Source organism: Columba livia, chromosome 7 (assembly GCF_036013475.1).
Source record: "Columba livia isolate bColLiv1 breed racing homer chromosome 7, bColLiv1.pat.W.v2, whole genome shotgun sequence".
Classification (NCBI taxonomy): Eukaryota; Metazoa; Chordata; class Aves; order Columbiformes; family Columbidae; genus Columba; species Columba livia.
Genome location: NC_088608.1, coordinates 25461882 through 25486292, shown reverse-complemented (window position 1 = coordinate 25486292; position 24411 = coordinate 25461882). Strand labels below are relative to the sequence as shown.

The following is a 24411-nucleotide window of genomic DNA, read 5'->3' as shown; positions in this document are numbered from 1 at the left end:
ATTCTTTTCTAAAGTCGCTGCTTTCCAAGATATAGTCCCTATGCCAGGCGTGTGATTTGCATTCATTGTCCCCAGAGGTATTTTGCATTTAGCTGTGTCTGAATCCACTTTGTTTCAACTAGCCCAGCCTGATTGTTGAGATTCACTACTTGGCCCATATTTGAGTCATCTGTAAATGTTATTCACCATGGTTTTATGTGTACTTTCCAGTTCGTTTATGTGAATATTCAGTACTGGTAGGAATGGTTGCAAATCCTTGTAAACCTTGCATAAAACTCCTGCTTCAGTCCCAGCTGAAAAGTTAATGATACATTGTATCAATAAATCACAGATTATTTTATTAGACAAATCTAAACGAATATCTGTCAATAGGAACACTGTGCCAAATGTCTGACTGCAGCTTCTTACGTTTATGCAGTTACTTTTACCAACCACATTTTAAAGATTTTCAGGGACTGAAATCAGGCTCTTGAAGTAATGAGACAACATGGAAAATTTCCAGAAGGCTGAAGAAAGCTCCTTTTTTGCTTTGGGACTCTGCCTATGAGTATTGTAATGTTCCTTCCTGCTACTGGCTGGATGATTCCGACATTTTACTCTTAAAACTTCCGTGCAATTAGTGGGTCACTGTAACCAAAGAGATTCCCTGTGTAAATGATGACAAAAAGCCATCTGAAAAGGTGAGCTATCGGATCAGAGAAGGTGGGAGAGACAAGGAAGAACTGAGCATCCTTCAGTAGGAGGCAGCATGACTGACTCACATGTTTGCTAACACTTATCAAGTTTAATCAGTACTGGTAAATGCCTGTTTGACTGGATTTAAACTATAAGCCTTGGTTACATTTAATGAGCAAAAGGAAAAAGAATGGGAAGCCCAATAGGGGTCTGCAAACTGTTTAAATCACTCAAGTCCCCTCTCATCCTAGCTACGGTGTCTGACTCGCTTTCAAAGAAAGCAAGGCCTGAAGGGCATGATCCATGACTAATCACAGATCATCAAATAGTTTGGGTTGGAAGTGACCTTCAAAGGTCATCTAGTCCAAGCCCCCTGCAATGATCATGGACATCTTCAACTAGATCAGGTTGCTTAGAGCCCCATCCAGCCTGGCCTTGAATGTTTCCAGAGATGAGGCATCTACTACCTCTCTGTGCAACCTGCAGACCTATATGAGCACTGCATCTGGGATCCTTTTCTGTGGCACTTCATCTTGATTAATTGTTCAGTTTATTCCTCCAGTGATGCTGGCTAAGCAATTTTTGGAAATCAGCATCTGCAAACCATGTGAGACACACACAATCCATGCACTGCAGTCCATTCCCCGCAGCAGTGTTTCTTGGGTAGCCCAGCAGAGGCTTGAGGTGCTTCTCAACAAAGATGAAGCTGGAAGGAGGAGAGGGAAGGTCACTGGATTCCAACTGGCCACCACTGCTGAAAGACAGTAGTCTCAGTTTCTCTCCCTCCAAATCCCTTTCCTCCACAATCCTATCTGCTTGCATTCATTATTCACATGGTGCCAGCTATGATATTCTTCTGAACTGCCATGAGATGCAGCAGCTCACTTGCAAAAAGACAAAGTAGCCAGTCTTTTGCTATGCTGTTGGAAGTTGCTTGTAGAAGGAGGCTGTGAGTCTTGGGAGCTGTGCAGAGCCGGGAGCCAGGCACAGAGGCAGAGAAGAGCAGCAGGGCAGGAAGAGCAGGAGTGGGACCTCCCTCAATGGCTACTGGGTACCAGAGTTACCCCACGGTCCTGGGCTGCTCCTGAGTCCTCCAGAGCCAGAATGTGCAGTGCAGCTCCTGCCCACCAGCCATCTCACAGGTGTGGGCAGCTAAACACCTGCTTGGAAAAACGTTTTTCCCCAGAGGTTATTTAGACTAGCTGGTTTCAAAATGTTTGTGTCTAAGATTTCTCTTAGCTATAGAAGGGCTGTACAAATGACGTAAACCCAAATAGCTGCATACCAAGTCAATTAGTATTACTGTCTTTAACTGGGAATTTCCCAAGGTTATTGTCCTCTGTATTTGTTACAACCTTTGGGCTTTCAATTTAAGGAGATGAAAGTGCATTCATTATGAGATGAGATAGGGAAATATTTTATAAGTGGATATAAAATCTAAGCCTAATAATTTGGAAGGTTTCATTTTGTGATTTACTAAGCTTTTGTTGGAGTTTTGATTTATGCTCTTGTTGATTTAATTTGCAAAATTTCTTATTCTGACAATTACTAATATTATGTGGGTGGAGAACAAGACCTTGTTTCTTCAGTTCCCACAGGAAAACTACAAGGATTAAAGGACATCCATACAGGGAAACCCCTGTCTCCTGGGGTTCTTGTAAACTGGCACCCACTTAAATTTCCTTTAGGCTACTAGAGACCAATTAAACATTAAAACTTCTATTTTTTTTTTTTTTTTCCTTTTATCCTCTGTAAATAAAGGACCTTCCATAGATATTTGGGTTGAAACACTGAATATTCATTTTGTAACAGCTCTTTTATAGGCTACTGTGGATGATAATGATGTAATTACAATCCTTTAAAGCCTGTATTGTCTACATGAAAAACTAGCAATTACCTGATTAGAAAAATTCTGGAGACCAATATTAAGTATACAATAGACTACAAGTCTGGTCAGCCATGCAGTTATGGAACCAGAACTCATGCTGTTCCTAATCAAAATTTATCTAAAAGCAGTGCTTTGTGCATGTGCAAAACACAAGTTTAAAACCTGGCTGTCTCAGTTTCCTTTAATAATATTAAACAGTAGCAGATGTTAGTTTGAGTTGAAATTTGTTTTATTTTGTCCATTTATTTTAAAGTTCATTCTAGTTTTACACTGCCACAAATCTGTCTTAATTTTATAGTTGACACCATTGTGAAATGCCACTTTTAGCCCAACTCATTTGGAGGGATGGAAATGTATCCAGATTTCGCAGATGACTTATTGCTGTGTGAGGTCAGAGTAATCTTCCCAGAAGGTAGTTCTTGAACAGAGTATGCAAGAAAGTTATTAACATGTTGGTCTTTTTTCCATGTTATACAATCAAAAGCTATAAAAATATCAGTTTCACTGCAACAAGAACATTCACTGTTAGAGAGAGATCATTAAAATGTTGATAATGCTGAAACCAGTGAGAATGGCAGATGTGGTGAATAACAGAGACACAAATGAGCAGGAAGTTTCACATGCTTGATTGAAAAACATCCAGTAGATTGGCCATACTTTGAGCAGTTCTGCCCTGCTTTTCCCATGACGAGGAGCAAGAGACAGGTGAGGAGAGACTGGAGAACTGGACAGACCCTGGCTCAGTGCCTTAAACACGTGAACCTGCTCCATCAGATACAAAGGTTTGAGGTTGAAGTAACTTGAGGTAATTCCTGCAAAACTGAAAAGATCTCAGACCACTAAGAACAAGCCTAGAAAAACTATTACAGTTAAAAAACAAACAAACAAACAAACAAACGTTTCACTCAACTTCTCTGAAAATTAAACTCTCAGAAGAAGTACAGAAATAATTTGAATCACCTTTTGAATCCAATGTAAGCTTAACTGTTTCTATATTCTTCAGCGTCTCAAGGATTTGTTGGATGTGTAGTCACTAGCATCATGTGATTGAAACCTGCAGTAAAGCTTTCAGGACAGGAAAGTTTAAAAGCTGGAAGCTGGAAACAACATTAGACCCTCTTAGTGTGGGGAAAGGTTTAGGTAAATCATTTTAAGTATAATATAGGGGCAAAATAATCAATAAGGATGTAAGAACAGGGGAACTGAAGGAAGAAGTGACCCAAAATTGGAAACAGGGTAGATGTGTTAAAGGAAACAGGAAAGCAAAGCCATACCCCCAGAAAGTGGAAAGCAGTAACTCAAGCATAGGATACTCTGCTTTAGAGTCTGGCATCTGTGGCATTAAAACTGAAGTAGCATGGGGCTTGCCTGAAGAGTCTGGCAGGGGAAAAACTGCATGTCCTAGAGACTGGCATGCCCTAAAGAGGGTGCAGGGTCTTGGGGAACATCTCCACCCTGGCAAAAGCAAGGCAGCTGTGCTACTGTTCAGACTGGGTATGTGTGGTTTCCCCATGGTGATGGAGCTGAGGATACCTAATGCTGATGGTGCTGGAAGTGACAGGGAAAAGGTGGCTGGGCAGCTGGGGTAGGAGCATGACAGCTCCTGTCCAAGCATGTCTCTCATATACCTGTGGTGAAATCACCCACATATTTTGGAAAAGTTTCTGTGCAAACACACCTTACTAGAACACAGATAATCTCTGTCTTTTTTTTTTTTTTAAGAGTAAGCAACATCTGTGGGAAGAATAATCATCTAATGCTTACAAATCATGTGTCAGCATCTGACCTGATCTTACTCAGGCACTGTGTCACTGTTAACAGCTTGTCTTTGTGAAGTCTCAGGTCACTGAGGATTATGCATAAGTGATCCCAGTATCCAAAAGGCAGTGTATGCAAAGATTTGGGAGGGAAGTCATTTTAATTCCAAGTTCCTTTTCTGCGCCTGAACTGTAATAATAGTAAAAACTATAATAACCCTATAATCTGAGTTTTTAAAAAACACTGTTTCAGGCAGTTTAGTGATGTGTGTATGAGAAACTGACATTTACACATACATTTTTGTAAACCAAAATCATACCAGCTTCAATGTCAATAAAAATATATGACCCTATATCTTGAAATTTGTCTGTGTCCTGGGAAGTGCCCCTAGAACTGTTCTTCAGTAACACAATTTCTGGCTTGGATCTCAAGCTGTATTTGGTGGCAGTATTTCCCATTTGTGATAGCAACAGGCTACTCTCCTACCATACACATTTGTGAGTTCATGAACTATCAGAGGAAGTTTTCATATTGTGAACATCTGTTTTTTCACCATTCAGCTGAACAGCTACAGCTGGGAAAGACATGAACTGAGCTATTAGTCATTTCTGAAATAAAAATAGATATAGTCTATGACTTTATACTTTGGCTATGAGCCTGAGACAATCATTTAAGGCTTTCTATTTGACTACATTGAATTACATTAAACTATCTAATTACAGGATTCTCACTTAGAAAACATTTGAAAAGAACAGAAGAAAAAACACAATCTTTTCTGATAAATTAAAATGTCTTTTTAATGGGGTGTCTTCCAAAGGCACATAGTTTTTGTAGTACTACTTTTCACTTGTTGACTCGCCAACACATCACGGGCAACATGTGTGGATCCAAACAGCTGAAAAACTGGCACGCTGGTTACTTTCCTGGAAGTAGTGACTTCTGAAAGGTCATTGCATGTAATGATGTAACAGTTCGGGTGTTACCTGTGCTCTCTCCTGTAGATTTAGCACTGAGCAGTACAATAATATGTAAGAAAAAATATTTAGGAATTGCTTATTATGACTAATTTTCTTTGAGAGCTAATTTCAACATGGTAAATAGAAGAGGTTCATGCATTCTTATGATGAAGTACTGGTATTGGGCAGGTTTATCCAGTGGAGACAAATGGAAAGAGGGCATTCCAACCCATCCACCTCTGCTGTATTACTGCTTCCCTGTTGGGGAGACCTGTGGATCTCTCAAGTGGAAAAGGTATGAGCCAGGACTGGGATCAAGGACAGTGAAATTTTTTCCCCATGAAACCAGTAGAAAATTTCAAGCCAGACTAATTGATTCTAGAATTTGTTAACATTCCTGTAAAAACTTTCAAATAGAGATGATTGCTAGAGCCTTGCTCTGGACTAATCTGACCGTGGTAGCCTGACTCTGCGAGACCGTGAGGGTCTTGTGCACAGAATGTCATAGATCTCACTGGTTTTCAGATGAAACCTCCCTGCTTCTGCCAAGAAAATCTTGCCACCCAACAAAACCATGTGAGTAGGCATGTAAAAGCTATGGAAGAGCCCTTAGAACTCTCCCAGTTCCTAGTTGTCACCTGAATCCTTTACACACTCAAAAGAAGCAATTTGGCTAAAAGACAAACATGAAGACAGATGTGTGTTTCTGTAACCCACAACATGAAGACTCATCAATGAAAGGCACTAGACTAGAAGAGGGTGCCAGCTGAATCTTTGCTGAGAGCCCTACGTTGTTTCTAAATGAGGCAAACTGTAAGCAAGAACCATCCAGGACACCAGAGCAAAAACGCCATTTTTGCAAAGTAACCAAGGGAAATTAATACTCATCTTACTTGAAAGACAGCAACTGTCAACACTACAGATTAGCTCAGTAGCATCTTGGGGTCAACATGGATCAACATGCAAAGGTGTCAAAATCTGAATTAATGAAAAATTGTTTTTCATTAATACAATTTTCAAAGCCATTGACATAGCTGATCCTTAGATTACAAGGAAAACCAAAATAACATTTCCAGACATGTAACTGCCTTTTATTTAGTAGTATTCAAGCTTCTAAAATACTTCACAGTTAATGGTTTTCCAAGGCTGCATTCTATGCTCCACTTCTCTGTCAATAATCAACCCATTTTTTGGTGATTGCGGGTAACATAGGTGTTGCTTTGTTTAGTATACTGCTTACCCACCACTAACTCTAGCAGTATCAGTATTTTTACAAAGTTTTACACTGATTAGTGTGCTCTCTAGTGTGAATCAACATCTTCAAGCAGCAACTAAGCAAGCTCATGAGATGCCATGACAGCAAGCACTGGTAATATTCCTGTAAACACAATTTGACAAAAAGATATCATATACTCCTATACCAACAGTCAGTCTCAGTGTTTGGACGAGATCAGATAATAAGCAAAAATATGGCTGCTTGAAAATGAACCTCAGAAAGAGATGTGACACTGATCTGCAAAGGAAATACTTGAAGAATCTGCAGACGTAGTGTGGTCTTTTAGTGGTACATGTGTACGAGTAAGTGGCTAAATCCATCATTGTAGAGGTCATTCAAGTAAAACTTTCTGCTGCTTCTGGCTGGCAGGGGAAAGTGTCCCACCCTGGCAAGAGGTGGCCTCATATTGGATATGTGTCTTTTCTAGAGGCATGGAAAATAGCAACACATCTGGCTATGAAACTGAGGCTGTAGGAAGCACTGACAAAGAGCGGAGGAGAGCGGTCCCCTGATCACTGGTCTCCCAGTGAGCCTGTCCTCTTCTTTGCACTTTCCCTTCCTCGCTGTAAAACTCAGGAAGAGGTTTGAGGCTGACAGCAGAAATCCCTACCACGGGGCAAAAGTTCACGTATGCAGAAGACAGAGCTGCTCTGGAGTAATCCCAGCTTAGAGAACAAATCCGCACCAAACAGAACTGCTACTGCTGACATCTCCCCCTCCTCTCAAATGAAACAGGTCTGCTGCCTGTAATACAGATGCAGTGGGACAGACCTGTTTTATTTAAAAGAAAAAAGAAAAAGAAAACTCCAAAGTACTAATTTATTCCATTAGGGGGAGAATGGAAAAAAATGAACAACGTGTGGTAGATATTAGTCATGTTACTTAGTACACTGCTTACTCTAACTTTTCTATGTACTGTGGTGGCAGGCATTGGTGTTAAAACTTGTATAATCTTTTGAAAATTCACTTCAAAGAAGAAAGTGGGGATCAGGCATTTTTTTCTTTGATGTTTTCCCGTAAGTGGGTTAAATGCCGTTTCTATTTACAAAATGTGTGACTAAAACACAGTGTGTGAGAAGTCATCACAGGAGTGAAATGGGAACTTGGACAAGCTGATGGTGTGGCAATCATTTCTACCCACTGGCAAAGATCAGCTGTCCTCCCTCCTCCTAATCTTCTTCCTTCTGCTCTTCCTACCCCACTTCCTACTCTCCTACTGTTCTCCTGTGGTGAGTTCTTCCATATGCTTCTTGTTCTTACAATTCCTCCCTCTCCTGGAGGCTGGAGTTAACTTAAATCATCATCTTCAAATATCTTCTCTTGAAATACATTTTTTCTGCAATGCTTTCAAATGGGAAATAATGAGAAGTTGCATCAGTGTAAGAGGACAGAATATTCTGACAATAGATAATTTTCATGAGTTATCCGTTAGTGTAGATAAGAAAAGAAGAATTAATTGAGTCTTGCTCCGACAGGGAATTATATTTTGCTGATTATTTAATTGCTTCGTCTGCTTACAGGAAGGCAATAATACACCTATTAACTTCCTATGTTAAAGAAATTAATAGTCATTCATACGCACATTTCCCAACCAACACATGCCACTGTTTAGATGTTCTTGATACTGATACATCTGCCCAGACCTATGAAACAAATCCAATCTATGTAATTTAGAAGAGACCTTTTTTCTTTCTGTTTCAGCAAGAACAAGCTGCTTCTGTGCTCCTTCCTCTGGCAAACCACAACACAGACCCCCAACCTCTGGCTGAGATATGAACCCAGTACAGAAGATAGTGGAACTGCTGGTGTCCTATTCACAGGAAGAAGTATTCATTAGCAAAATTCACTTTTTTGAAATATGTGGATGTATGTCAGCACTTCTACATTTCTGTACTGTGTTGCCAGCTAATAGAAGGGAGAAGCTGGGTGGTATTGCTGCACTACAGGAAATAGTGGTGAAAGAAAAGGATGATGGACAGAAAATTAGGTGCTACTGCAGCTGTGACTAGTGAGAAGAAAATATGCAAAACCATGTGTTGGTATTTCCTCTGATACATCTGCCTCTATGCCTCCCAAGACTGGAGCATCTGCACAAACTCTCCTGATTTTACTACCAAGATTAAAACAGCTGCTGTGGGAATTGCTTCATTTTCCTGCAGTACAAATAATTAATCTTTATTCAGCCCAGTTATTTCTACCAAGTATTACACAAGGTTCAAATGCCCACACAGATTAAACAGATAGAATTTCTCTGCATATTTATCAGCAGAGTGCACAATGGTATAATGAATGTGTTGAGCTTCATTTTGAACAACCACCCTACTGTTGCAACTTGAAGCATAACAAAAAGCTCAAACGTTTCCTGAGGTTTTGAAAAAGTCCAGATGTCTTCTGTCAAGTTGAACTGCTCCTTTTCTGCAGCCTTTATCACAGTCTTGATGAAAACTAAGACAGTGGAATTGCAGAGGTAGCACTAGGTATTCTGCGTGAGCCACAAGGATCCAAATTGCTCTTCATGGCACAGTTTGAACAGGTCGTATCCTATATATGACCCAAAGGGAAACACACAGAAACTGAACACAAACATGGCTTGACTTTTTCTGTTGATGTCATCTCTTCCATGTGCTGAATGTGGCTGTACCTCCTTCGGCCTCAGTGGCTCAGCTCCTGAAATCCTGTTAAGAAAAATATAACTGCAGCCTTTAGTTTATTTATTTATGTTAACAAAGTAGGTATATGGAAAGCAAATTGCAAAGTATCTTCTTTTCCAAAGGGTTTCAATTCCTTAGCATCTGGGACACACTAACAGGAATTGTAACTGGGAGGCTAAGGGATCCCAGACAACCATCTGCAGCCTAATCACACAAGAGGCCAAGAGCAGCCCAGGGCCACCAACAGAACTGCCTCAGGAATCTGTGGAGTAACCAGATGCTTCTACATGCAGGAGAAGTCTTTGCCATTTATGCCCCTGAGGCTTGCCTGTGCTTGGAGAGGAATCTGTACCGGGGCCAGTACACCTGCAGCATCTCTCCTTCAAAAAACGCATGTTATTAAAAGTCATCTCAAGTTCAAGATCACAAAATAAATGAGTAAATGGATAAATGACTGAAAAAATATATTACTGTTTTTGGAGTTACTGCTCTCATTTTCTCAATGACTAGCTACATAAAGAAGCAATGGGGATGACAGGCTCATCTCAAACTACAAAGCAGCATATGAAGCAGGCAAAGGTTCCAGGAAACATTTGGACATGCTCTGATTCCTTCTAAAAGAGCAGAGATTGGTGAGAAGGTCACTCCTTGATTAGTGGAGAATTTTATCTACAATTTAGTTTCAATGTATCAATTATGCCCATCTAATTATTAGGGTTTGTGCTGGTTTTTTTTATGGCTGTGAATGTCTTATTCCATGAGGATGATTCTTACATTCTTGAAAAGAACTCTGATGAAAGTAAGAGCTTGCTCCAAGTTTCAGTGTTGAAAAACACCTATTCTGCAGAGCTTTCTAATGTTAATTTTTATATTTGGGTTTACTTTGATTTTGGGTGTTCAAAATCCAATGCATATTTTTATAGCATGTGTCAGCCACTGGACTCCTGCAGCTGCCCAATGACAAACCATCTTTACAGCAATCGTTCATCTTCATTTGTTTAAATGCCATCTCTTCCCCAGTATCCTTTGCTATCTCATCCTCTCATATGACTATCAAGAGGTCTCTGATGATGGCACTTACCCTGAGATCATTTGACCTCCATCACATCTTTCTGATTTCCACTGAATAAAGTGCCAAAGAGGGTCTGGGAGATATTGATTTTTTTTCATCTTGACAGCTGTGACACTGTCCATCAAAATATAAAAGTCTTTTCCTAAAAAAGAGTCCCAGGAATAGCTCAGATCTGTTGCCAAATTAGCAAATCTGATTTCAGCCCAGAACCTCTTATTTTTGAATGAAGAGGATGTCTTCTTCATTTTCTGAACTGCAACTGCACATCTTCTTATGTTTTCATTTTTTTCATGAGCGTTTTTGCAGGTTTGTTCAAAATCATTACCAATTCAGATTAGATCTATAGATCAAGCTCAGTGCACTAGTGGTTTCATTTAAATTTGACAGGCATTGATTTCTTTTAACATCTTGTGAAGATCTTCTTCCTTATGACTGAAGATTGTAACGTTGGTGTTCATGTTTCATCATTCAAAACATAGTTTTCTACAGAAATATTCTACGATAAATTTCCTGCCAAAACCCCAAAGGTTGATATACTTTTGAAAGGACAACTTTCATAAAATTTCATTTATGAGCTCTGAAATATTTCCTTGAGTAATGTAGAAAAGACTTTAATCCAGAAAGAATTTGGTAGAGTAAATTAAATGGAAATGCATTGGGAGCAAAGGAATACATTTGAATTGTTAGATAAAAGTTCCCTTGAAGAATTTCACAAGACAGAAATGTATAAACATCCCATCTAACATTTGGCTGTGTTGTATCTGATATCCTGAATTGCTGCATGATCAGAGGCTCAAGAATTATCTCAGGACATATGGAAATCAGAATGCCTACAGATCCATATGGGAAACATCTCTGAGAACAGAGCAGAGATTTACAGGCTGATGTTACTTCCTGTGTAAAAAGAAAATCCTTTTAATAGGATTTGTCCTTGTCCTGGGTGTTTCCAAAACTTTGTTTCCAGAGTTTTATGTTGAGTTGCTTATGTTTTCTTGTGCCCGCTGGTCATTCATCAGGCTTTCATGCTGATTATAGCATTACTATTGACTAGTTTTCTTTCTTCAGAGAAGAATTTGGTTTGAAAAAATTATCTTCAAAGCATGTAATTTTTATTTCCTTCCCCTGCAATATCTTTGAAATGTTTAAGCATGTAGAATAAAACTGTTTACCTAGATCAAATCAACAGCAGACTAGAGGCAGCAGAATATGGAAATGACTGATGAAGATTCCCTACGCCTCTCCTCAAAGGTTATCTTAACCACATCAGGGCTTATTTTGAGTACACATAAATATGAGCGTATATAAACCTGCCTGTCCACTGAGACATACAGCTCAGCTTAGCACCACAAGGTCTCAGGACAAGAGCATCATATCTCTGCCCTGCAACTCCAATACCCAAAGTGGAGCTGAGAACATCCAAGGGAAGTGCTCAGAGCCCATTAATCTTAGGGTGATGTTCTTTGTTCAGGAGCAGGCAAACACAGTGCAGTGTTTGCTTACACCAACACATGCATCTATGCATGTGAACTCTTTCTTTCCCCAAACATACAAAGACCAACCAGATCAAGTGACTTTTTGTTTCTAAGAAAAATATCAAAACCTGTTTGAGACAACTGGTTAGAGTAACTAGATGTCTTCTGTTCTGAATCACTGAGGTTTAATATTTGTACAGTAGTTCATTAAAAATCCAGGTTAAAAGCAAATTTACCTGAAAATTAGCCACGCAGGTAGCTCCCGGGAAAATAGAGCTTTATAAACAAATAGCAAGATCTCCTACATAGAATAAAAGAAAGAAGAAAAGACTTCAAAAAAACTTTCAAGATCTCTAAGCTATTTGACATGAAGTAGTTTACAGCCCTCAGCTCTCAACCTGGAGTCACTAGAACTCAGCATCTCAGCCCTAGTGAAAATCTTACCTTTTCTCTCTAGCTTAAGTGATTGATTCATTGCAGAAGAGTAAACTATAAAATTTAATGACAAAAGGATCTGGGATATAATGCTGAACTCTCACTTCTTGCAGTAAAAATATCCCCTGATACTCGCACAGTTGAACAAATGTATTTCATTGTATAGCAATTAATATGTTTGCCCTTTTTCTGCCTTTAAAACAAAGCAAACAAGAACACCACCACCTGCAAGAATTAATTGCCATATGATTCAGGCATAGTACCAATCTTGTGAATGAAACTTTCGTGTGTCTGCACCCCCAGCAGGCAGCTGTAGGGTGGCATTGCTCAGGCAGCATTAGCAGGCAAATCTTCAGTCTGAAGAAAGAAATAGCCTTTATTATTGCACCTATACATATTTAAGTCAAAAGTGTGACAATTGTTGGCTTGCAAGGAAGGGGACTACAGAGATTCCTGGAGGGGACTGGAGGAGGCACAGAGCTGCGGCAAGGTCCGCTGTCCCACTGCGTTCTGCTCCAGGGCAGCTGTCTGACTAAGAATGAAAACTGTTAGTGTCACTTGCTGACAAATTCAGCTTTGTGTCTCAGTACCCAGATGGAGAGAGCAAAGTAGAGTAAGTCATTTGGTTACCAGTCATGCTGTCAGTTGTGCTATCCGCCTTCAAAGCTGAAGTAGAAGCTCCTCCCTGCCCCCAAAACACTGCTGTGTTCAGTAAGAAACAAATACAGCAAATTTACCCTTTACAGTATGATTTGTTTCATATTGCCAGCACTTGTAAAGTCAGTAACCAGTTTCAAATGCTGACAATGGTTTATTTTGCCTCACTCTTTGTACTAAAGAAAATAATACTGCAGTGCACTTCTCACCTCTGTTTCTCAGCTTAAAGTAATGCTTGGTACCCGAAGGAAAAAAATGCTGAGAGGTTTTTCCATCTTAGCACACTCCTGTTGCTTTTGCTACACGTCAGGTAGCGATGCGTACTGCTGAGACTACATATTTATTGCTTAGGGAAGCATAAACCTGAGAGCAAATAAATTGTGCCTGCCCCATGCATCCTTTCCTCCCCTCATCCCAGGAACCTCTGAGAACCTCTGCCAGAACCACAGCCATGCCCCAAGGTATCACTGCAGCCAGCAAGAGCAGCAGCAACTTCTCTGCCCAGTGCCAGCTGCAGCACTGCTGGCTTGGCCTTCCTGCAGACACGAATGTCTGCAGGGGAGAGCTGAACCTCAGGGCAGATGTGGCCTGTCTGACTTCTGTGTCAGGAGCACAAGGAAAGACTCAACCACCTGTGGATATTTACAAATCCATCACGGAGGAGAAAATTTAAATGCCTCTGTTTTGCTTTATTTCTTGTGACATGTGCATCACATTACATCTGGATGTGTCAAAATGTATTCCGTCACATGATGCTCTGTAAACTGGTGGCACTGAGGGTGTGTGTCAGGCTGCAGAAGTAGTTTACTCGAAACAGACTTAAAATGAACAAAAGAAAAAAAATTAAACAGCAGTTTCCAAGCCAGGAGATCCAGCAGAACTTGCTCTCTTGTCTATGAAAGCATGTTAGCTGGGACATCTCTGTTCACAGAAATGTGTCCTTAGCAAAACCACCAACTATATTGCGCCACTTGTATCTAATCTCTACAAAGTGATGAGCTGAAGTTTAGTAAGCAAGGGACAGAAAAGAAAAACAATCAAGCAGAAGTAATCCTTTGTTAATTCAGAAGATTTGGGATATCTGAGGTTTTCTACTGCAAACTGTTAATTTGGCTGCATTGCACATTGTACTTCACTTCTGCCACAGCGATGTTAAATTGATACAACCAAATGTACAGTTTCAAAACATTAACTTTTAATTTCATTTACTTTATGCTATGCGGATTTTAAAACATGAATTTTAAACATAGCCTGGTGCATGTTTTTCCATTCAGCATTCCAAAGAGAAAAAGTGTGAAAATTAAAAATATCTGAAGGATCCCAGTTAACCGCTGAAGCTCATATCTCACTGAAGTAGCTGGATATAGGACTACCCAAAACTGTTGCAAAAGACTGAACTAAATGACGGAAGTAAATAGTAATATATTGTGGTTGGGTTATATTTGTGACTACATATGGTAAAAACACACCCTTCTTTTAAAAAAGAAAGACTAATATATCTTGTATATCATGTATATACTAGAAATGGGAAGGAACTCTTACAATACACAGTGTATATTTTTTTCTCCACTCACAGCTTTATTTTGCAAAGCTTCATGTGGCAGCTTTTGCTTGCGCAGGCTCTCCTGTGTGGTTACGCTGGGAGTTTACAGGCTCCTGCACACAATCAGCTCAGCCTCACCCCATGGGCTTCCCACTCTGACTGGGGAGAAAAGACACCCCAGTGCCACAGAAGGGACTTCACAGGCCTGTAGTGAAACTCCTGTAGCAGTAATGGTGTTACAATCAGCCACGACAGTCTGCTAATCCAGAAGCAGGGTTGGTTTGCAGACAGAGACAGTATGTTTTGTTAGACCAACTAAAACCAGCAAGTGAGAAGAGAGCTGTGTTCAAGCACACAAGCATGAGGTGAAGCTGAAGCAGAATACGTGTCCATTTTCATACTTTTTACAGTTCCTTCAAGGTCTTCTAATAAGATGATAAACTTTCCAGTAAAAACCAAGGTAAAGTGCATACTCCAGTGATTTGAAAAACATTTTAAAAATTCTTTTCTACCAGGATCGCTTGAGCTCTTTCAGGAGGCACATTACAGAAAGGATCTATTTTTTTCAAGATGTGGGTGAAACAGCCCTTTTAAACTCCATAACAAAAAAAACCTCTTGCTGTTCTTGCTGTGGAAATGGAAGAGAGGGTGTTCGTTTCATTCCAAAACAAATGTTCCCTTTCACTTGCAGCTAAACATCAAGAGTTTTACCTTGAAAGATTATTTTTTTCTGTCTCCATGCAAGTGAAAAGAGCAGGGTAAGTGTGTAACTGAGTGTGTTGTGCTGGACTGTTTGTCTCTAAACTAGTGCAGATCAGCATATATGGGTTCTTATTGGATTCTAACCATTATTGACTGAGTTTTGATAATGTGAAGATATAGAAACAAAACCACACAAACTCATAAATTTCTTTTAGACTATTTCCATTATAATATTTAAAGAAAATACAGAAGAAAATGTGATTCTGCTTCTCTTTTTCTGCCTTTACCACCAAGAAGTTGCAATAGAGTAATGATAGTTTTATGTGTTCTTGTGATAAACAGCTAGCAATAAGTTGTGGTCGAGGAAGTGGTTTTCTGTTCCATATAACAGCAGGTACAAGTGGTTCTGCTTGAATTAGGCACAGAATTTCTATACTACTAAGAATGAGAAGTCAAAGTAAGTTCAGAAGCAAGTAACAAGAGTTACACCTTTCACACCACGAGGCATCTACTTGGCCCTGGCTAAGTGAAGCAAGGACAAGAACATTATTTGCTTGTAGCAATTGCCACCAAAATCTGTTTTGTTCCCAGAATTTACCTGTCCTTAGGCTTGTCATGCCTTCCCCATCCTCAGCATTACCAAGCTCCCAGGCTGTGCAAATGCAGAACTTCACACTACCTGAAAACGTTCACACATATATCTGCCACCGTTTAGCCCTAGCTCATCAATATATACGTATTACCTTTCAACAGGATGCAGGCCTGATATTTTACTGCTTCAAGACAGTTTGGCTATGTTGTGCTTATTTGCACCTTTAACAGGCCACAGTAAAACCCTAATTTGCACCTTTTGAGGGAGGAAATACAGAGGCAAAAAGAGAAAGGTGTTACTGTTGAAAAGCTGTCAAAACAGAAACTTAATCAGGGAAATCCATATAAAAGGGAATGTGGGGCAGTATGTGATGACAGCCTCTTGTTACAGTGCCTGTTCACAGCATGGGGCTCCAGGATCACGCTTCTGATGCAGCTCAGACACCCAAGCTCAGACACCCAAGCTCAGACACCCAAGCTCAGACACACGCTCTGCTTTCCAAGTGTCTAAGCTAGGTAAAGCAAGCCCTTCAGCATCCCACTTCCTCTAGAATGTGATCAAATCCGTCATTCCTTTTGTTATCTCCTTTTGTGTTTGCTTTGTGATACAGTAATTTGCTAACTGCAAAGTAGGCAAGTGCTTTAAAAACATACAAGCCTGATGCAAGTCGTACTTATCAGATGTGCTGGTAGTGAATCATGCTGACAGATTGGCTCTGTTTACCTCAAACAAACTGTCAGAAACGTTCAGTACCCGAACCAAAGCATGGAAAAGGATTTCAAATGCACACGCAGAGCAGATCATAGCCCAGCGTGTCATATTTTGCATATTTCATAAAGGTATCACATGTACATTTGCATGTAAGAATCCGAAAGTGCTGTTTACAAAGATATTTGGTATCCCTACAAGAGAAAGCAATTAAGACTCATGTAGCTAATGGGGCAGGAGTGGATTTTCCCTCTTTCATTCTGCCCAGTGAGGCTGGCTGGCGGCTGCAGGAGCTGCCGAGCTGCAAACGTGGCTGTAGTTCCTCCAGTGTTCTGTCCCTCCGCTTCATACAAGGTCCCCAGTGGTTTTGTGCCACCCTGTGCTGCACCAGAGCTCCCACTGGACTGTAGGACCACGGGGCAACCTGGGGTACAGGAGGGTAGATAGCACAGTCTGCTCAAGTGTCCAGAGAACTCATTTGCTGCAGGCAACAAGCAGCATTAATTTGTGTTTGCTTTACATTGCCTGGGAATTTCCCCCTCTATAGGGGTCTGTATATAACAATCTTGCTTTTCTTTCTCTGCTTTAGCCTCACGGTTCTGGTTCTAAGATTAGTTTTCTTAGCAATTTTAGAAACATTTTTAAACTGAGTTTCTTGAGAAGACACATTCCTTCGAAATGATCACATTTCCAAAGTTGTAAACACACCTGCACACAGCTGTGATTTCTGATAACAACCCTTACCTGCCTGCCATAGAGACCCCTCTGCATGTGGCTGGAGGTTGGGAACCCAAGGTGACATTCTTAAAATAACCCTTAGATTGGTAAGATTGGTGTGATTGTATTTCCATTTTATTTTCTCTTAAAAGAAACCCCTTCTTTGTTTTAAAGAGCTTTTAAAATAATCTACATCCCTGCACAAGATTCAGAATTAAGAACACAATGATACAAACCCTGGTTAAAATTTATACTTGCAAAGTTCAATACTGTAAAATCTAGGGAACTAAATAGGCCATATTAAACAACTTACACATAGCCTTTCTCAGTGTTTAAATGGAAACCAAGTGGGATGGTCTGAGGCTAGAGCAGACGGCACAGCAGAGGGTTGTTTTGTTTTTCACTTCTTGTTTTTTTGTGGGTATTGGTTGGTTGGTTGGAGGGGGAGTTGTTTGTTTGTTTGGTTTTGTTTTTCTAGCTGTGAAAGAGTCAGAAAGCCTCCCTCCATGGCTCTGAGGCATCATTTCTAATTTCCATGAGCATGGACCAACCCAACAAGTTCCAGAACTGCACTTATCCAAAGGGGCTGGGAAGTGTTTAAAATTCAAGCAAGGTTTCTCATTAGAAAGAAATACAAATCAGGAGTTTAGAACCAGGTGAGAGAGGCAGCACTAGTTACAGTTTGTTTATGTGTGCAGGAATTCAATTAGGATCAACTTTGACACCCACTGACATTGATGAGACAGGATGACTTAGGAGACAAAGGCTTTCCAGGGCTGGACTCTGCCATAAGAGCTGCCTTGGAGCTGCAGCACCTGTCCCATCCCCAGGGGTCCGTGCTCCCTGGGGAGCGGCAGCTTGTCTGCATCCCGCGCCACTGGATGCAGCACACAGGGCACTCTGGAGGCTGCTGTGGCTCAACTCACAGCCAGTGGATGTGATACTAGTGCCTGTTTTGTGTTTATGATCCAGGCCAGGATTAGAAACTGATGTCTGGCCACTCTAGACAATAATTAATTAAACTTATTTTCTCCTATCTATTTTATTTCTAGTGAAAAATTGATTTGTTAATATAGGAAAAAAAAAAAAAAAAAAGGAGGAGACACTGAATTCTTGACTTTGTAGGGAACCTGGTAACAGTTCTTTCCTGCTAGGTGAACAGAGCTCCTGACTTACCCAATGTGTAGTTTTAAAACCATCATCATACTTACGAAAGTGACAGAGAAGACCACGGTGCTGTTATTTTTTGCACTTTACTTCCATTGTGTTAGTTTTTCTTTGGTATTACTTTTTTGATCTCCTGCCATCACCACCTTCAACCATTACTTGTCAACAGCAAGAGAGGAAATGGCGAGGTGTTCTAGCCAAAATACCTCCAGCATCCTGCCTGCTGGCAACTTCGTTTTCCCCACTTCTATAATTATCTGTTACTTAGGGGAGACTAACATTTGTAGATGAGAAGAAGAGCAGAGTCTAGAGAGATTCTTGTGAGTCTTTCAGATCCTTTCACAACTGTTTTTTTAAAAGAATCTGTGACCTGCAGAAATCCACCAGAAAGACAGAACTACAGGCAGACACAAAAGCTGCCTGAAAGATTTCTTTACGTAGACATTTCTTTCTCTTTGTTTTCAAGGCATATAGCAACAGCATTTTATTCTCATAAATGTGTCAGATAGACATTTTTCTATTTTTATACAGCTTTTCACCTCCGTAAGTCTGGAAATGATGTGCCACTTGCCAACTCCAAATGAAAATGCAACCTTCTGTTCCCTCTTGAATAGTATGATCTGTATCTATAGTACAGGCTAAAGGAAAGGAGGGAAGGAAGCTAATTAAGACATTCTCTCACTCTATGATACTAAAGCAAACTGCAGATACATTAAAAATATTCCCTTCACAGTACTTTGCATGTTATATAAAGTCCTGGGAATGAATTGTCCTCAGACGGATGATATTTTTAAATGACAAGCTAAAATGCAAAAAGTTTCCGATGACATTCACATAGTTCTGTGAAGCAGACCCTGCTCAGGCTTCAGCTTTGGGCTGAGCATTTAAGTGACTGAATCTGTCAATCACCAAAGGGCCGTGGGCTCTTTCTTGTCCTCTTGGGTTTGTTTACAGCAGCTTCTCAAGTCCACAGTGCCCTGATGCACCACCTACACAGATATACACACATTTAAAGTAGTAAGGTAACTTGAGCTGTGTTTTGGAAATAAACACAGCTTTTTCTTAGTGGGTGAAAACAAAATTGTTGAGGAATATTTTTAATGTTGTTACAAGTGTAATTATTTAAAGTGTTATTATTTAAAGTGTTATTATTTAAATCCTGGTTTTCACTTTGCTTGCTGAAACCATTTTGTTTTTGTTCCCTGATGAAACTACTGAAAACTCTGTCTTTGGGACACCAGAGTGGGCCATCTTTTACATCAGCAGAAAAGAAAAAAGGCTTCACAGCCAAAGGGTCTAGTGTGAGACAGATATGTTAACATCTGCCCTCCTAGCTCTCTTTCTTTATAATATCTAATATCTAGCAGTTGCAGTGGAATCTTTCAGTTCTTCTTCATGCTATGAGATGTCACAAGCTGCTTATAAAAATGAAAGATACTGTGAGTCATGAGTCTCTTCTTCCAGTAATAAACCTGAGTAAGCTCACGGTCTATCTGACCCCTGGTTTATCAGGTTTTATATTGTATAAGACACAGGAGATGAAAAGATTCTGGTTTGTTCAGGTGTGTTACCTAGCTCACTGGAACTGCTTGTGTTTCAGATGCAAACAAACTTTCCTGCAACTAGCTGAAGATGCCACATGGAAAATTCCTGTTCATTTACTCATCCTAGAACTGCCGTTTTTGCATGTTCTGTAAACCCCTAGTTCTGCCTCCCTCCCTCATTTCCCCACCACCACCTCTAGAAAGTAGCATTCTGCTTTCCTGTGTTGCTATGACAACATTTACACTTGCCTTTTGAACGCAAAATATGTGGCTTCCTTCCATAGTTTTGTCAGCGTGCTCTTGTGTTAGAGGGACACATAGGGGAATGAAGGCAATCGCAGATAAACCTTTAAGTAGCAGGCTACAACTTTATTTCTCAACATAGAGGGCATTTATGTGGGTCTAGCATGGATTTACCTATGATATAAATCCTCAGTGTAGCCCTAAGACAGATTAATTCAGTTCAGTCTTCTGAATCTTCTTCCTTGGTACATGAGAAAATTAAAGGAGAAACAGTGAAAACTTCAGACCTGCCTCTCTCTCCTACCTCCTCTCCTGCAGGCAGAAAGAACATGAGCAAAATGCACGGTGACCTCTACTTTTAGGACTTGTCAGCTAATTCCAAAGGAGGAGAGCAGCTAAAAGGAACCGAATGTTACAAAAGAAAGCAAGCTACTTTTTAAATTAATCAGGAGGCAGAAACAAAGAGAAAAAGCCCTTTCCTTCGCCCCTCAGCTGCTCAGAGGAAGGCCTTTGTGAATGTAGCATATTGCACTGCACAATATAGGAACTAATGCTTGCACCTGATAAGAGTGACAGTTGGTTACAGGGGCAGAGAGGGCTGCTGTGCTCCAGCTCCCAACGGCTTCCTCAGTGCCACTACTTGCCAATGACTTTCAATATTACGAACAGCCTGACTGTCCTCTGCCCCTTCCCAGGTCGAGAAGCTGGCTGGCATCTCCCTTGCGGCAGAGGGAAAGCACAACTTGAGCGAAAAGGCAGGTGGAGCAGGAGCCTCTCAGTTTGCAGACTTTTACCCTTGCAGAAGGCCATTCCCTCACATGGCCACGTTTGCCCTCATGGAGGGCAGAGAGCAGCTCTGGAGGGAACATTTTTGGGAACAGTCCCATGCGTAGCGGCAGGAGCGCCCTGGGCACACACCACAGACTAATCCCTCTGCACCTCAGTCCTGCTGCCTCTTTCCCAACTGGCCTTTATGTCTCTGCACAGATTGACTGTGGTGCATTTATATCCAGCAGCATTCCTCTACAGCAAGGGGTTCTTTGTTGTGAATTTATGGCTGGATTATGTTCTTCTTTAAGCCACCTCATAGGACAAGACAGCTGTGACACATGGTCCCCACAGCCCTCCTGCACTGGAAGCAGGCGTGAGCACTGGGCACTACTCTCACTCTCCATTATGTTTTGTCACAACCAACCCCTCTAATGTGGTAAGATAATTTAGGCAACACCCTTTTCCCTGAAGTAAGCAGTTTTAAAGTTCGTGTTTCAGCCAAGTGGTGTAAGAAAAATAGGAAATGAAATATACATATCTCCTGAAAGCATATTTTCAAAATTTGAGCTGTATGTGCAGTTTTGGTTTGTGTTGCATCATTCCTGCTTAAAACCCCACTCCATTTTAAAAATCCACAAAATAAGTACATAACAGCCAAGCCTTCCTTATTTTTCCTTTTTTTTTTTCCTAACTCCTGAGTGACATTACTGCATGAATGCAGATAAAAGTATATTTATTTGTCCATGATGCTCTCTCTCAGCTCATTTTTCTGTCCCAAGAGAGCAGTCTCAGAATTTTAAGTTTCCTAAATCAAATAATACTAAAAAAATACTTCAAGCTAGGGACAGTAAGGATTACTAGCTCATGCTAAGTTCCCAAATCAGAAAGGGCAGCTGCTGTACTGCCATGGGGCCACGTCACACCATGTGTATATTCTTAAAAGACTGAATGATCTGTACCTGTAGCTCCCATCAAGTACATATAATAAGATATTGCTTTTGTTCTGATCAGTGCAAAATGTCGGTTTGGAGACACACATGTAGATGCAGAAGCTGCAGCCAGTGCCTAACCCATTTAGGGCATACTGGTTGCTGGTTTTATTAATAATTTGGTTGCTTTGTTTTCAATTTAAGACACGAACAATGAAATTATCCTCATCAGGCATGGGAAACAGTTCATAGCCTGACATCTTCTGTAACAAGGGATCTCTTATTTTCAGTCTTAATTTTCTTTCCTTTAATTTCTACTTCTTAATTGGAGTAGCGCATGACATGCTAACTAATTTCTCTTCATTGTTAGGTTGTAGTCCTGAACATATTTATGCACATGATTAACTTTGTTATCACAAAGAATCTGAAATGAAGGTGGTAAAGCAATAAATGTATGTACATGCATAGTGTATTGGGAATCTGAACCTCCTCAAATATCTGTTGACTCAGACAGCTATAATCTCCTTAAACGCTGCATTGTCAAGCTATGTATTTTGTCTAGGTTAGTCTCCTTTCCAAAAGCAATCCATCCAGAGCATTAAGCATGTAGTAACTTTTACCTGTTAAATATCCAGTCTCTTCAGTTAATTAAGTAACCAAATAGGAACACTATGAACACGCTATTCCAGGTGTGATTTCTTCACATCTGTCCATCATCATATAAGACGCATTCACACGATTTGTCACAACCATTGATGTACATTCATGTTCAGACAGATACAGCTCCCAACTGGAAATGCTCCCCGGGGTGAACAGCATATGTTCCATTTTATGACACTGGAAAAGACGTACATTGCTCAAAAATTTTCCATACTTTTAAAAATGCACGGAATACAGCAAATAAGAAAGAGTAAGAAGATTTGGTAGAGCAGAGCATTATCTATCAGGAGGAATCAGGCAAGTCTAAAGGAGCAGTGTTATTTACAATGCTCTAAACTAGAATTCATAATTTAATGTAATTCAAAGTCTTGATCTCAAAGAAAAGCACTGGAAGTTCCAGAATTTCATGGTGTTTTCCTTATGCAAAAAAGCATAAGGAATAAATAAATAAATAGGAAGTGCAAGAATATTAAATAACACCAGGGTAATCACTTTGAGAATAGGAAGAATTAAATGAATAAATAAATACTTATGTAACCCTCATTCTCACACACTCCTCATGTCTTTCTCAAACACAGATGATCTGACATTAATGTCCAACAAAATCCAGGCTCTCTACAGGTGCAGTGCAAAACTGAGAGCCATCCCTAGGTTTCAGCTGGTATTTACACGAGACAAGAATAAAAAAGAAAGTTGCATGAGCTCTCACCACTACTGCAGCCCCTGCAAGCAGGTGGGAAGTCTTAGAGCAAATTCACAGTGCTGTCTTTTTAAATCATGATTCTTCCACACATTATAATATATTTAAGTGCTGTGCTTGCTCTTTAAGGCGGCCTCATCTTGATAATCAATGTAGCCAGTCTAGCGAAGTGCCACTTTCCTGCTGTGAGAAAGCACAATCCTTCTTACTGCCACAGCCCCCTGCTGACCTGTTTTACAACATTTAAGCAGGAAACTGTTAAACCTTACTTCTCTTTCTTCCCTCTGTGCAGAGAGAAATCTTCTTTCCTGCTGGTTTCTCACTTGGATTAAGAGCCGTTAAGAGATGCCCTGGCTTTTACCCTGAGAATTGCCCTAATTTTAACCTTGTGTGACGGTTATCTTAATTTTACTCAGATTTTTTAAAATGACTCATTCAGTAAGACAAACTGTGAAAGTGTCTGGTAGAAGACTGGATTTCCAATAAGCACGGTTAAAAGGTCACCTACACTAAGTTTTCTTCAGAGGCAGGAGGCAGCTTCAGCACATTCACTTACAAACCACACCAAGTCTGTTCAGGGCAGTCTTGTTGCTGTGAAGAATGCCAAAAGCAAAGAGGCTGGACTTGGAAATTTGTGTCTGCAACATCAAGCACGTGTTTTTGTGCCATGAGCCCCCCTTTTCACCAGCAGCACTTTTGAAGAAGGAAGGGGAAAATGAAGTTTAGGGGCTGATAGCTCTGCCAAGCTGAAAAAGCACTATTAATACGTGTTAATGTTTACGACTGGGAAGGTGATACAGGTGCAAGTTTTATGAGTTTCAAACTTTACCTTGACCTGATGAGTGAAGTTAAACCCGGAGGCTTTTATGCCATTATGAGAGGCTCTGTCAGTGAGCACTGTAATCTAATTAGTTTTGATGCAGCAAATCAGCAAAGCCACTACTGGTTATGACCTCTGCCAAGAGCACGAGAGAGCCAGACAAATGAAGCTTAAGATGTTATTAGTTGTTCTGTCACAAAATTCCAGATAAAATATGACAGGATGTTGTTGTTTGACTTCGGCATCGGTTCTCCAGATGGCACTCAGCACTGGCTTGTAGCGAGGCTCGCAGGGAGGCTGCCACATTGTCTCTGTCAAAATGAAACTTTTCCAATTACAAAGAGATAATGCAAAGAGATGCGAACTTAATCTCCTGAACGAAAGGTTGCAAGCTGTGTAATAGCAGTTGAGGGGAGAGATTTCACATAGTTCACTTGCTTTAAATACTGCTGTTCAGGAAAGCTTTATTCTCCTG

General features: G+C 40.4%; 1 long non-coding RNA gene across 1 annotated transcript; it reads right to left on the bottom strand.

Annotated features, from left to right (window-relative positions):
* Positions 1-6518: 6518 nt before the first annotated feature.
* On the bottom strand, positions 6519-23308 carry LOC135579866 (uncharacterized). The gene is made up of 3 exons (XR_010473691.1): positions 23126-23308; positions 22377-22593; positions 6519-9228 (listed from the first exon to the last, which is right to left on the bottom strand). It is a non-coding gene; the product is annotated as an uncharacterized LOC135579866 (long non-coding RNA).
* Positions 23309-24411: the final 1103 nt, after the last annotated feature.